This window comes from Pinus tabuliformis, chromosome Q, assembly GCF_031772625.1.
Source record: "Pinus tabuliformis cultivar Carrire ecotype Pingquan chromosome Q, CPIR1, whole genome shotgun sequence".
In the NCBI taxonomy this organism is placed as follows: Eukaryota; Viridiplantae; Streptophyta; class Pinopsida; order Pinales; family Pinaceae; genus Pinus; species Pinus tabuliformis.
Genome location: NC_142296.1, coordinates 1,113,791,882 through 1,113,802,048, shown reverse-complemented (window position 1 = coordinate 1,113,802,048; position 10,167 = coordinate 1,113,791,882). Strand labels below are relative to the sequence as shown.

Genomic DNA, 10,167 nt, shown 5'->3' with positions numbered 1-10,167 from the left:
TCTCCAAAGGTGCCTTTGCCCTCACTGACTTTCCTACTGGAAATGTCTCCCTATGTTGCTTGCCTAAGATACATCCTTCACATACGCTGCCTGGTTTTTCTATGAGTGGTAAACCCTTCACCATGCCTTTCCTATGCAGCAAATTCAAACCTCCAAAGTTGAGATGTCCAAATCTTAAGTGCCATAACCAGTTTTCATCTTTTACCTCTACTTGAAAGTTTACTTGTGTGACAGCTGCCCCTTTTCTTCCATCCTCTTGTGAGTTCATTGATAGTTGTGCTTGTGCACCTTCTTTCAAATCTGATCTTATCTTTAGGGGAAACATTCTATTGTATGTCATTTGAACCTTTGCAATCAATTGTCTGCTTGGAGGCCTATCCAAAATTGTACACACATCATTTTTGAAGAAGACATTGTGGCCTTTCTGTGTGAGCTGTCCAACGCTCATGAGATTATGTTTCAGACTGGGGACAAAGTAAACATCAGAGATGTATTTCTTCTCCCCTTCTTTGTTAGGATGTTAACTCTTCATTTTCCCATGACAGAGACTTTGCTATCAGTCCCTAATGTCAATTCAGATTTCACACTTTCATCTAGATTAGAAAACATTTGTATGTTTCCTAACATGTGGTTGCTACACCTTGAATCTAGATACCATATATCACTATGTTTTTCTTGTGCTACATTACAAGCTAAAAACATGCTATCATGGTTCTGATTTTCTCTTGTGAAATTTACACTTGGTTTGTTACTAATACCATATTGCTTCTTTCTACATTCATTTGCATAATGGCCATACTTCTTACAGTAATGACATTGAACTTGAGATTTATCATACCTCTGACCTTGTGCTTGATTTTGGCTTGGGCCTTGACTTGGATTTTGATTGCTGCCTCTTCCATTTGAGCTTGAAGGGCTGCTTCTTCCACCTTTGTGTGGGATTATTCCTCTTTCTCTGCCTCGACCTTGACCAAATGAGACTTGTGTCTTGAAGGCATGCTCCAATGAGGAGCTTGCTGCTCTATTCAGTCTATGTTCATGAGAAATTAGTGATGCATTAAGCTCATCCAATGTGAACTGTGAGAGATCCTTTGTCTCTTCTATGGCCACAACAATGGCCTCAAACCTTGCTGGCAAACTTCTCAAAAATTTCTCAACTATTCTTCTTTCCTCAAGTGTCTCACCATGAGACTTGATTTGAGTAAGCAACCCACTTACATGTGTAACAAACAAGTCTATATTATCAAACTCTTTCATACAAAGTGTTTCAAAATATCTCCTCAACATTTGCAGCTTTGTTGTCTTGACTTTTTCCATGCCTTCGTAGGTTGTCTGGAGGATGTCCCAGGCTTGCTTGGACTTCGTTGCTACTGCAACCCTTGGAAAATACTTTCATGAATTGCTTGAAAATATAAAACAGGGCTTTTGAATCCTTCTTTCTGTTGTCCCTTAACACATCTCTTTCTTGTTGAGATAAGGCATTGTATGCTACTTGATCCAGACTTAAACAAGAACGCAACAAATTACAGAGATAACCATAAACACATATATGCAGCGGAAATAATACTTCATTTCATTAATGTAAAATATTGAAATTTTCTTACAAACAGTAATGGAAATAAACTAGCTAGGGCGATGGTAGCTTATCTCTGAGAAGAGATGTGGTGGCTACATGCCTCTGAACTGTGTTACAATGAGGCTCAAAGGCCTATTTATTGTTGAGAAACAATGGAAAACCCTTAACATTCCAAAACCTAACCCTAGAAGATGAAACGCCAAACTATGGGCCCCGTTTGGGTAAATTGGTACACCAACTTCCCGGGGTCGTAACTTTGGCATACGATCTCTGTTTGACGCGTACAATAGCTCGTTAGAAAGATTTATCCAAGCACTACCACTTTGGGAGGCAACATGGGTCCAATGGGTCTATGGACCCATGTTGCCCCAGATTTCCCAAAAAACGTCGTTTAGGGCCTCAAAACGGCTCCGGAAGTTTAGGACCCGAAAAACTGCTAAAAATAGTAAGTTGTGCTACAATTAAGGAAACTGAAAATGCTGAGAGAAACAATGGTGGGGGTCCAGGTGGACTTGGCAGGTGGCCACCAATATCCACCTGGATCATTCCTCCCCCCTTAGGAAGCAATGGTCCCCATTGCGTTGAGTTCCTCCATGAGATGAGGAAACTTTTGTTGAACTTGTTCCCTGGTGAGCCACTTGCCCTGGTGAAGGAGTTGGCCTGCTTTGACAACTCGATATAGTTGGATATTTTGTTGGCGAGTGTTCTTGATCTGTGTGTCCATGATCCGATCAGTTGCAGCTTGTTCCATGAAATATGGATTTAATTCTGTGGGTGTGAGCTGTTCTTCAATGTCGAATGTGTCTAGCAATGGTGGAAAGTATGGCCGAAGGCGATCCACATTGAACACTGGGTGCAAGCCAAGGAATGGGGGAATGCTGAGCTCAAATGCATTGTCTCCCACAACCTTAGTAATGGTGTAAGGACCATATCGGAGTGGTCTCAGTTTTCGATAGGCTCCAGTTAGGCATTTCTTTTGCAAATGTAACTAGAGTTTTTCGCCCACCTGAAACTTGTGTGGCACCCGATGTTGATCATGTCGCTGCTTGTAATTGGCATTTGATTTCTCCAGAATGTCATGGACCTGCTGGCGAATATGTTGGATGCGCTCAATGAAGCTGGTGGCCTTATCTGTTTCGGACTGGACATGAGCTTAATTTATGTGAGTAGCTGCAAGTGGCATGGCCACATTAATGGGACATAGTGGCTGGAATCCCAAACCCACCTGAAAAGGGCTATGGCCAGTGGAGCTGTAAAGAGCTCGGTTTTTCTCATCCCATGTGCGTGGATGCTTTGAGTTATACATGCGCAGAATGTGCATAATCATCCTATTGACAACATCTGTCTGGCCATCAGTTTGAGGATGGAAGGCTGTGGACTTCGTGATTTTGGTGTCCAGCATTGACCAGAGACTGGACCAAAATGTGCTGAGGAACCGACTGTCCCGATTTGAGATGATAGACTGTGGGATCCCAAAGTGCACCCACACTCGTTCAAAGAAGAGTTTGGCAGTGGCTTCTGCTGTGATATTCTTCTTGCAGGCCACCATAATGGCCATCTTCGAGAACCTGTCGACAACCACAAAAACACAGTCATTTCCATGCTTAGTGGAAGGAAGGCCTGACATGTAATCCATGGAGATGGATTCCCAAGGTCGACTAGGTGTAGGCAACAGGGTATAGAGGTCATGCTTCTTGATGGTCGGTTTGGCAATGGCACAGGCAGTACATGATCTGATGTACTTCCCAACATCCTGTCGAAGATTTGGCCAATAGAAATAATTTTGCAGTACGGCCACTGTTTTCTCGACCCCGAAATGCCCAGTAGCCCGACTGTAGTGTGCTTCCCAAATCATCTTGGCACGCTCGCTTGAAGGAACACAAAGGTGACCCAGGTGGCATAACAGGGCATCCTGGAGGTGAAAATCTAGAACGTGCTGACCCTCCAAGAGTGTCTAGTATGTGTGGCCAAATATTGGGTCGCTTTTGTAGAGAAGTGGCCAATCAGAAGTCTCATGCCCACAAGAGTTGCGTACGGTGGTTAACGCCATGATTGGTGGTCGACTGAGGCAATTTGCAACATTATTGGTGCTGCCCTTCTTATACTTGATATTCAAGTGGAACTGTTGTAGGTATGGAGCCTACTTCTGATGGCGATCATTCTGCAATTTCCCTTGGGTCTGTATGAACTGTAGGGGTCGGTGGTCTGTGTGGATGACTGTTTCCTTCCCCAAAATGTAATGCTTCCATTTTCGATAGGCCTGCACAATGGAATACATCTCTTTATCATAAGTGGGGTACTTCCAGACTGTGTTTGAAAGTGTTTCACTGTGATATGCCACTGGATGTCCATGTTGAGTAAGGACTGCCCCAATAGAATAGTCAGAGGCATCTGTCTTGACCTCAAATGGTTGTTGTAAATCTGGTAACACGAGCACTGGTGCCGTGCAGAGGTGATCCTTCAACTCTATGAATGCCTTCTGTTGAGATTCAGACCAAAAGAATTTTGCTTTCGCTCCTCCCTTGGTGACTTGACTCAAGGGCCACGTAATATGAGAAAATCCCAACACAAACCTGTGGTAGAAGTTGGCAAGACCTAGAAAGCTGCAGACCTCTGTTAGAGTGGTTGGAGATGGCCAATCCCGAATGACTTGGATCTTGGCTGGATCCACATGCACCCCCTATTCATCAATGATATATCCCAGATACTGAACCTGGGTCATGCCAAAAGTGTATTTCTCCAAATTAGCACATAGCTTGTGTTGCCGCAGTGTTTGGAGAACCTGTCGGATGTGGTGGAGGTGCTCTTCCCAACTCTGGCTGAAGATTAGAATGTCATCCAAGTATACTACTACAAATGAGTTGGTGAATGGCCGCAAGATGTCATCCATTAGCCTCATGAAGGTTGCAGGAGCATTCGTCAATCCGAAAGGCATAACCAACCATTCGAAAAGGCCCTCCTTGGATTTGAAGGCAGTCTTCCACACATCAGAGGGTTCGATTGGTACCTGGTGATATCCTGACTTCAGATTGATCTTGCTGAAATATTTCGCCCCCTTTAGTTGGTCCAGGAGGTCATCAATCCACGGGATCATGTACCTATTACGGACAGTGATCTTGTTCAGTGCCCGATAGTCAATACAGAGTCTCCACGTCCCATCCTTCTTCTGTACCAACACGATCGGGCTCCCACAAGACGATGAACTCGGATGGATGTGACCTTTCTGCAAGAGCTCCTGAATTTGCCTCTTGATTTCATCGTTCTCCAGAACGGAGCACCGATAAATTGGTCCATTGGGTAGCGGCGCACCTGGGGTCAGATCGATGGAGTGCTTGACTTGACAATGCAGAGGAACCCCTGTGGGGGAGGTGAAGATGTCCTCGTACTCATCCACGACCTTGTCCATCTGTAGTTTTCATGCAAAGGGGCCCTGTCTGGAGGCTGCGACCACTGTCTTCTTTTTTCCTTGAGGGCGTATCATCAGGAAAACAAATTTCCCAGTTTTAGAAATGAGCTTAATGCATTGTTTTGCAGTAATCAAAGAGATGGCGGTAGGTGGTGCTACCTCTGGTATCCTGTACAACTTATTTCCCAATGTAATAATAACAGAACGAGGTCTTGATTCATACACAGCATGTCGCTTCCACAAGTATGGTTGTCCTAATAATACATCACAAACTTCAAGGGGAGCAATGTCACACAATACCTCATCCGTGAAGGGCTTGATGTTGTATGGAAGGCGACACTGCTGGCTCACACGAAGATCTCGTCCTTGGTGAAGCCACCCGATGGTGTACGATTGTGGATGTGCTGTGGTCGGTAAGCCCAACTACCTCACGACCTCTGCTGAAATGAGGTTCTTTTGGCTCCCGCTATCAACAATGAATTATATCAGGGAGCCCTTTACCCACATCTGGGAGTGGAAGAGACGCTCCTCCTCCTCTGGATCTTCGGGTTCATTTTTCTGGATCTTAGCAGTAGCAACGGTGGCATTGGGATCCGCATCAATGATCTGCTTCCCTTTGTCATTCCCCTTTTCAGGTTCTAACTTAGAGTTGGAACATGCATCTGATTCTGAAACCTTTAGCTCAGCCACCAGTGACTGCTTGGCCCGACACTCACTTGTGTTGTGAGTGGAGCTCTTATGGAACTCACACCATTTTCCCGTGTCCTTTTTTGGCTTCACGACATTGTTCTTTTCTTGCAGCTTCGGCAGGTTGTCTTGGGCTGCCCTGCCTTGGTTTTGTCCTTTGTTCTGTGGTTTAGGGGCACTTTTCCCCTGCTTTGGATTCGCAAATCCAAAGTCTTGTTTCTTTTGTTTAAACTTCTGCTCGACCTTGACGGCATATCGGTATGCTGTGCCGAGAGAGGAGATGTTCAGGAATTGTATTTCTTCCTAGATGTACTTGTGTAGGCAGCTGCGGTATTTGAGTATCAAATGCTGCTCCGAATGCTTGATACCCAACTTTGTGCGAAGGGTATGGAAAAGATTGGTGAACTCCGGCACATCTTGGTCCCTTCCCTGCCGCAGCGTGGTCCACTTTATGTATTCATCCTCATAGCTTCCGACAGGGTAGTACTGCTCCTTGATGGCATCCCGGAATGAATTCCAGGTGGGTGCAGCTGAAAATAGTGAGCCAGTACTTTCATCCTTCTGCTCGCAGTAGGTTTCCCACCAGTCCTTGACGTGGGGGGCTGCTTTGAGAAGAGCAAAAATAATCTTTTCCCAACTCGAAAATTCATGAACAGAAAAATAACCCTCTATTAGATTTAACCATTTATCTACGGCCTCTACATCTATCTGACCCTCGAATATGGGGATTTCAAAATTAACTTATACCTTAAAGGGCGTGGCGTTTCCAGAGTAACTGCTGGAAGCCGATGCGTCGCTTCTGGGTAGCCGTTGAAGGATCTAGGCAAAGCTGTCCATCATCGCGTTCCGTTGTTGCTCGAGGGCTTCTTCGAGCAAGATTTTGATAGGATCTCCTGCCACCTCGTCTTTCTTCTCATCCGCTGTGGGAGGCCGTCAGGATTTGCAAGGTTGGTCTTGCAAAGGTTCGACCAGTTCAAGCCCTAACTCCTTATATCCCGACCTTGTTGGGGACATGCAAAGAAAAACAGAGAAAAAGCAGACCGCTCTGATACCACTGATCCGAGCTTAAACAGGAACGCAACAAATTACCATAAACACATATATGCAGTGGAAATAATACTTCATTTCATTAATGTAAAATATTGAAATATGCTTACAAACAGTAATGGAAATAAAATAGCTAGGGAGATGGTAGCTTATCTCTGAGAAGAGATGTGGTGGCTACGTGCCTCTGAACTGTATTACAATGAGGCTCGAAGGCCTATTTATTGTTGAGAAACAATGGAAAACCCTTAACATTCCAAAACCTAACCCTAGAAGATGAAACGCCAAACTGTGGGCCCTGTTTGGGTAAATTGGTACACCAACTTCCCGGGGTCGTAACTTTGGCATACGATCTCCATTTGACGTGTACAATAACTCGTTAGAAAGATTTATCCGAGCACTACCACTTTGGGAGGCAACATGGGTGCATGGACCCATGTTGCCACAAATTTCCCAAAAAACGTCGTTTGGGGCCTCAAAACGGCTCCGGAAGTTCAGGACCCAAAAAACTGCTAAAAATAGTAAGTTGTGCTACAATTAAGGAAACTGAAAATGCTGAGAGAAACAATGGTGGGGGTCCAGGTGGACTTGGCAGGTGGCCACCAATATCCACTTGGATCACTGTTGCATCTGCAGGTTCTTGAAAACCATTCTCCACCAAATCCCAAATGTCTTGAGAAGAAAACAGGGCCTTCATTGTAATAGCCCAATAATCATAATTTTTTCCATTAAGCTGAAGTATTTGAGGATTAGTCAAACTTGTGCTTGATGTTGCCATTTCTGAGCGTAAAAACAAACTTTCTACCTGCTGGTAATTATGCTAAAAAACAATGCGTGCTCAAAAACAATTTTACTATTAGTAAAAACACTAGTTTTTACACTATCAAATTTTAACCCACTCTGATACCACGTTAGAAAATATTTCGCGAATTTGATTTTCGTTTTCGCCGATGGGAGAGGCAGAGAGTTATAACTTTCGCGAAGCTACTTTCATGAAACTAGGTTCGCGCACCGTGAAGCCGATTTCGTAAAGTTGCCTTGGCACAACGTGAGGCTATTTCCTAGTCTTGAATTTCGCGCACCGCAGAACTATTCCAAAGACTTAATGAATACTCATAGGAAATATAACACAATAGGTTTGGAGCAACACACTAAAACTTAATATTCATTTCTTGAACATGAAAAATACATCTACATGAGACTGCGACTCATCTACAAAGTAAAATAAAATTTATGGAGATTTAAACTTACATGCAACACTACACAGTAAAACACAGTAACTGTTGTTTTAAGTGCCCACCAAAAATTGCTCCACAATTTTCTCCACAGAGACTTGCACTCTTTTTCTTCTTCTTACTCTCTAACCTCTCTACCCAATCTTACTCTTCTACACACCATCAAAATGGACATTCATATTTAACTCAACAAACAATTTTACATTTAATTCATGACAGAGCGAAACTAATTTTGATGTTGTTGTTGAGTGTGATCAAAGTCGCGTAGGTGTTTCTGGAGTGTGGGCAAGGTTGTTGAATTAATTCTTGCCCATATCAGTTTACCTAAGTACATAAATTCTTTAAATGCCTTTTCTGAGTTTCTGAATGGTTCGTGTCTGGCTTCGGTCCTTCTATCTTCACGCTGAGATGCAACCTGCAAAAAATGTCTTCAAGCAGAGACGCAACCTGCAAAAGTGTTTGACATGTATGGTTGTAAAAGTGTCTGACATGTATGGTTGGTGTCAGGTTGTTTATTGCAGTGGTTGGGATTATTATTTCCAACAAATATTATTTGAAAATAAAATAAATCACAAGATACAATAGACTTATCATGCTCTTTGTGGAAAAATATTTAGGAAAAACATGAAAAAATCACCCTCATAGGATGAGAAACATAAGAGCAACAAGATTGTGTTCACATTTTCTACAATGCTAGATCCTTTCCCTTCTTTCTGTCCTTGGCCGCTGAGGTCAAACTGTCGAGCTCCTGTGAGATAGACTTGATTGCATGGAGAATCATCTTCTTCACCTCTAACTTGTCTTCTTTCGCCGGGTGATTCTTGGGCAGCAAATGGAACTCTTCAGTCAACTGAATACATTGCTCTAAATTCTCAGGCGATACAAAATCCATGGCAAATTTAATACATGACTTGAGGTTCCAAAGTTTATGAGGACACCCAACTGGAATGAAGACTGTCTCATAAATATTTTGTTCAAATGTCGATGCCTCTACTTCATATTCTTCTTTCAATTTCCCCTTATGATACTCATTCAGGTAAATAGTCTGATCATGAATTGGATGAGTAACCTGTGTAAGATGCTTATTTTCAATGTTCCTGAATTCCCCCTTGTGTTTCACCAAATCGTCTTGTAACTAGGTATATCCTCTCTCCAAAAAATTATCCTAAAGAGCACCTCCAAATTCATAGTCTTTGTTTTCAATCCTCCATGAACTCTCTGGCAGCCCATCACTTCTTCTGTATTTTTCTCTCAATTTGTCTATGGCTTTTTGTTTGGAATTTGTCAATTTGACTTCGGTTGTATGCGTTATAATATTGACAGCATCTGCCACATCCAAGTGTAGCTTAGTGATTGAATCCCCTCTAATAAGCTCTTCCCTGGTGCCATAGGCTATGTAAGTTTTGGGACCCAAATCAGGTTTCAAGGAGTGCTTTGGAAGCTTTGTGGCAAGATTTAGAATCCTAGATTTTGGATGGGTGTACTCCTTGAAAGGTAAGGCGCTGATAAATTCAACACAATGTCTTAGTAGACGCTCTTTGAATAAATTTTCTGGAGGCCAATCCTTCAACTTATACAACTAGGTCCAACCATCACGGTGGTATTTTCCGCTTACATAATATGAAAAAAAAATTATGAATATTGATCTCAGTTCACTTCCAATCCATGCAATCAAGGACTTTCACTTCTAGTTCCTTTGAATTCTTGTTAATCTTAAAAGCTTGCCACATGACCATTGGATCCCAACTCAGTCCAGTATTATCTAAAACATTTCTGACTATCATAGGCTCACCTCTTCTCCAATGTTTATGAAAATGTTCAAGAGTCTCACTCTCGACATCTTGAACAGTTGGACAATACAAATAGTTGTTGCTGCCATCCTGCATGTTAGCAGCTTTTCTTAGCTTATCACAATGCTCAAAATTAGGCTTGAAGCACGAAGAACATGGCTGTGAATCTCTTGTTTCCATTGGAAACTCACAATCCCTAGAAACTCTCTGTGCTATTTTCTCTATGTTTGCAACCCAATTTTGCCCAAATCTAGTGCACATTTATTCTAACAATTTCTTTGGACAAGAAGGACATGGGACTGAACGATCAACATTAACTTTAAATTTAGACAATTTAGACAATGGTAGTACAAAATCAAACTAACCTGTCATTTTATAATTATCATCAACTATCCTCTTTGACGTTGAATCACCTCCAAGGGGGTTTCC

At 42.7% G+C, this 10,167-nt stretch overlaps 1 pseudogene; it reads right to left on the bottom strand.

Moving 5' to 3' along the window:
• Nucleotides 1-9,113: 9,113 nt before the first annotated feature.
• On the bottom strand, nucleotides 9,114-9,918 carry LOC149223409 (lysine-specific demethylase JMJ27 pseudogene; annotated as a pseudogene).
• Between the last annotated feature and the right edge of the window lie 249 nt (nucleotides 9,919-10,167).